The sequence below is a fragment of the Hyperoodon ampullatus genome, assembly GCF_949752795.1.
Source record: "Hyperoodon ampullatus genome assembly, chromosome: 12".
In the NCBI taxonomy this organism is placed as follows: Eukaryota; Metazoa; Chordata; class Mammalia; order Artiodactyla; family Ziphiidae; genus Hyperoodon; species Hyperoodon ampullatus.
Window position 1 is genome coordinate 76,134,173 of NC_136925.1, and position 5,200 is coordinate 76,139,372.

Consider the following 5,200-nt stretch of genomic DNA (forward strand, 5'->3'; position numbering starts at 1 on the left):
CACGATCTTATGGTAACTCTCAGCCACCATGTCCCACCTGCCCTATGCTTACCACCTTGCTTATCAAGATGGAGAAAACGCCTCTCTTTCAATCAATATTCCACTAGTGCTTTTAGTTTCATTCCCTCTTTCCTTCTTAATGATCTTACTGTTTCACATACCCCTTCTCTCTCTGGTACTAACAATACTTCCATCTTAAATTGAGATCTTTGGAAACAGACTCTGAAACAATGATTTGTGTGAAAAATATAGACGGGGGTGGGCAGGGCAGTCTCAGGAAGAATATCTATAAATGAGCAAGGGAAGCAGGACTTGGCAGAAGGAAAATGAGTGGCTTTTCCAGTAGAGGTCTCAGCCAGTCCTGTGGAGATATAGCATGGTCCTTCAGAGTTGTCCCTAATTAAAGCAAAGGGCTGGACAGTGGTTAGGTTTAGAGTTAGGGTTAGAGTTGAGTGAGTTCCGAATGAGGCAATATGAAGGCATGCCCTATAAATGGGGTTTTCAGGGAGCTAGCTGCCAGTCAGGTCAAACTGTGACTCTTCTGTGAGCATGGGGCTTTCTCAGGAACTCTAAACTGACAAAGATTCTGTCCTTGCTGAAATTCTACTCAGGCTCCCCTCAACTCTCTTCTCAACTAGACTTTGACTTTTTTTTTTTTTTTTGCGGTATGCGGGCCTCTCACTCTTGTGGCCTCTCCCATTGTGGAGCACAGGCTCCGGACACGCAGGCTCAGCGGCCATGGCTTAGGGGCCCAGCCACTCCACGGCATGTGAGATCTTCCCGGACCGGGGCTCGAACCCGTGTCCCCTGCATCAGCAGGCGGACTCTCAACCACTGCGCCACCAGGGAAGCCCTAGACTTTGACTTTTGAGCTTCCATTTTCATCTCTGCATTGTTCAAATTTAGCAAGAAACCTACTAAGTCAGTTTAGCCATATTCCTCCATTCTCCATATCTGATCACTCTTGGTATCTAATTGGGTTCCCCCTCCTCTACCATCCCCCAGGTGATGTCTGGTCACCCTGGCCTGCCTTTGGTAAGAATCTCATTAGGTCAATTTAGCCAGAATCCCCTCTTCACTGTGATGTTTCCTCTTAGCAATTTTCCATCCACTGACCCCCACCTTTCTCCCTGACTGTAAATTGTGAATTTTCCTTATTGTATTCAGAATTGAGCCCAGTTCTCTATACTGAGGTCTCTTTTCCCCTATGTTCATAGTTTTTCTGAATAAAATCTGTTCTTACCACTTTACAGTCCAGCTCTGTTTCTTCTTCGACAAAACCTACTTTGACTCCTCCAGTGACTCTTAGGCTGTTGGTTTTCATCGGTACTGTGGTTGCAAGGCTGCTGATTTTCAAGCTACGATGGAACTGGCAAGAAGGAGCTGGGAACAGGCAAGTTAAAAATGCCACGTAGCTCCCTGTTCTTACCAAGACTGTGTTGTTTTTTTTGAATAAATTCCCCTTGGGTTGTTGCAAGTCTTTGGTTAATTTCCAGAGTACTGAAAAAGTTCATAATTTTGGCCAATGTCCTCATTGTTTTTATGACGAAGAAAGTTTTCAGAGATCCTCATTCCATCACTCCAGAAGTGCTTCGGCTTATCTTGGAATTTAGACAATCGTGCTGTAAAAATCTACTGGCATAAAGTGCATAGGTTCTAAAAATTAGAAACAGAGATATACTGTAGTGATTCCCCCTGGCTCTGCTTTTCTTATGATATGATATAATAGGTGAGAGTTAACCATCCTTTGGGAGTAGCTGGCTGACTTTAATGGCATAGCCCTCCTCCACCATGAATCTCTTGTGAGTTAAAACAGGGTGTGGAATGCCTACTGTTGGCTAAAAGACTGCTACATCGTATCTCAGTTTCAGAATCTGGACCATTTTTCCAAGCCTTTCAGGCCTCCAAGTCTCCTGTTAATTCCACAGTTTCATTTAACCTATTTCTTCTGGACAAGTGTAGAATTTTATAGTCCAGATCCCTTCCCCAAAGGTCTTGGAGTGAAGAGATGCTCATTTGTGATAAACATCAAGATCAAAGGTGTTGCTTGAGATAATTTCAATCTCTGTTTTTTTTTTAAATTTATTTATTTTATTCATTGGTCTTTGGCAGTGTTGCTCAGGCTTTCTCTTGTTGCGGATTGCAGGGGCTACTCTTCGTTGTGGTGCGCAGGCTTCTTGTTGCGGTGGCTTCTCTTGTGGTGGAGCACAGGCTCTGCACATGGGCTTCAGTAGTTGTGGCTCGCAGGCTTAGTTGCTCCGCGGCATGTGGGATACCCATGTCCCCTGCATTGGCAGGCAGATTCTTAACCACTACACCACCAGGGAAGTCCCAATCTTTATGTTTAGACACTTCCATTCACCTCACTGGAGGGAAATACAGCCATAAGTGGTAGAAATAGGTGATGAGACTTGTGTGCAGGGACTTTTTGTCCTCGGCTTTACCTCTAAGTGTGTGCTTTTCCATAGTTTTTTCCACACTGAAATTCTCATCAGAGGAGACACTTTAGTAACATTTCCCACATGCTCTGACATTTTTTTTTTGAGGAAAATGTTTCATTCTATTAGGTTAATTCCACCCCAAAGTATTTGCATAAGCAGTGTGGGTCTGGCCTTTGACGTTATCTTCCTGAATGTTCTCTGATTGCTCACTCAGGCGTATTGTAGACGCAGGGTCTGGTCTCATTGAATCTTGTGCTATCTTTACCAAATCAAATCTGTAAAGTTCACTTGCAATTTAACGTATTGTTTCTGAGTCATCTTGACATTTTGACTTCATAAGTGTAAACTGAAAACTGCATTTACTGGAAATTTGTTTTTAAAAATAAAACAACATAGGCCAGATCCCTGATCTACAGATGCATTATAAAATTAGGCAATGCTTATGAGATAATGCTTCTGAAAGAAATTTTTTAAAAGAAATTTATATGTGTTTTTAAAGCATATAAAAGTGTAAGACTGCATTCAGTAGGAATAGAAAATATACAAATAATAGTGTAAATTATTAGGATGGAATCTAGTTTTTTAAAAGGCGGGGGAGGGGTTCCCTGGTGGCCTAGTGGTTAGGATTCCAGGCTTTCACTGCCATGGCCTGGGCTCAGTCCTAGATTGGGGAACTGGGATTCCACACATCATGCAGGGTGGCCAAAAATATAAAATAAAATAAAAGGGAGGCAGAGAGCATAGTCAAATGTTAAAAGGGTGACGATGTTTAGCATTGTTAAAAGAACTGACCGAGAAGTTTCTCTTTATTTCAAAGTTATAAATATTATAAATAAGTAAGATTTTTGACATAGCGAACCTGTATTTGAAAATCAGTGCATAATGGTTTTTATTAATAGAACCTTTGCATAATTCATAATAAATGACTCTAGTAATATTGAAAGTTGAAATTTTCCTGGAGGATAATTTTTATTAGTGACTTAAAGAGTCTAGAGTTATTTCTTGCTGCTGAATGGGATCACAATATGACCAATTCCATCACTTTATTTTTCTTAAGCATTTAGAAATACCCAGGCATGTTGGCATTTAGAGGTAAACAAAATGGCTAAGCAGGGGTGATGAGGAACTTCGAGTATGCTTACCTTATATATTCTAAGGTTAAGAATTTTGGGCAGTTATAAAAGGTTTTTTTTTTTTTTTTACGGGGGGAAGGATACCTGGGAAATTTAAATATAGACTAAGTATTAGGTGACATTAGGAGATTATTATAAATTTTGTCAGGTGTGAAAATGTCACTGTGATCATGTAGAAATAGATGTTTACTTTTCAGGGGTGCACACTAAAATATACAGAAGTGAGATATTGTAACATCTGAGGGAAGCAAAGAGGAGGTGGTGAAGATACTTCTGAGTGGAGCCCAATACGTTCAGCTCTAATGAGTTCAAGCTGAACCACCCACTGAGGATTATGTCTCCTTGGTGAAAATCAGCCCCAACACCTCCTAGTTCCTGCTGGTCTCCTCCTGAGATGTGGCGGTGCATCTCTACCATGGGCTGGCCATTCAGCTCAAGTACCAGCACCCAGCGCTCTCTTGGATGTGCGTTCAACGGTCCGACACATGCCTGGAGTGGGGGATCAAACCCTAGACTGAAAACACATGATTCCAACACTGATCAGGGAGATCTGGCTGGAACCCATGATGCCCCTACCAGATGTGTTGAATACTGTCCAGAAGTGAACGTGGTAGTTACTGGGCCTTGGGAACAGACAGTTAAATTGCAGCATCCCAGAACTCCTTGTAATGCTGGGACCTTCTGTCTGTGAGTAACACCCTCTCTGTCTGAAGATCAGATGACTGTGGACAAGGTGGGCAGTAAAGTGTTAATGTGGGAATTACAGAACATGGGTTACATGCAGCAGTGCTGGATGTCCAACTTGAAGTACCAGGCTCGCTGCCTTTGAACATTTTCAAACAAGCAGTTATGTATTAAGCTCAGTTGAAGGCCAAGTGGCAGCTGAGTACTTGCTCCCAAGCCCTGAGGTACAGAAGAAACATGTCTTCAAGTGTCAAAGAAAATAATATTGAGCAGATTTATCCTACCAATGCCATTTCTTTTAACAACATCTATGGTACATTTGCTATGGGTGGTTCTGATGGATTTGTAAATATTTGGGGTCCAGTTAACCAGAAGCGATGGTGCTGGTTCTGTAGATACCCCACCAGCATCACATCACTTGTCTTCAGTAATGATGGGACTACACTTGCAATAGCATCATTATATATGTATAAAACGGATGACATGGGACACCCTGAGGATGGCATCTTCTCATTTGCCAAGTGACAGATGCAGAAAAAAAAAACAAAGTCCACCTAATCATCTCCTGCAAGTAGTTTCTCTGTGGAAAGCTTTTCTGCTTCCTACAAATCATAGGATTTGTCGGAAGCAGAATCATTACTGCCTGGATGTGTTAGAGCCATAGTTGTTACATTTACTATGGATTTCTCTGTTTTCTGTCTTACAAAAACCTTGTCTGTGTGCCTTTTCATACTGACTTTGTGTAGAATGAGGGTTCTTTGTGTCTTTTATATTTTCTATTTACTCTAAAATAATTTGACAGAAGAAAACTAAAAGAAGCAAATATGGCAAAATTTTAAAATCTAGGAGATGGATACATAAAGGAGTGTTCATGATACCCTTTTCTCAACTCTTCTATATATTTGAAAGTTTCAATAATAATTTTTAAAATGTTTTGTAGCT

At 41.2% G+C, this 5,200-nt stretch overlaps 1 pseudogene across 1 annotated transcript; it reads left to right on the top strand.

The window, feature by feature from the left end:
- The first annotated feature begins 1,008 nt into the window (after window positions 1-1,008).
- LOC307061567 (mitotic checkpoint protein BUB3-like) lies at window positions 1,009-4,833 on the top strand (annotated as a pseudogene). The gene is made up of 3 exons: window positions 1,009-1,035; window positions 1,254-1,393; window positions 3,872-4,833. The product of its transcript is annotated as a mitotic checkpoint protein BUB3-like (transcript).
- Window positions 4,834-5,200: the final 367 nt, after the last annotated feature.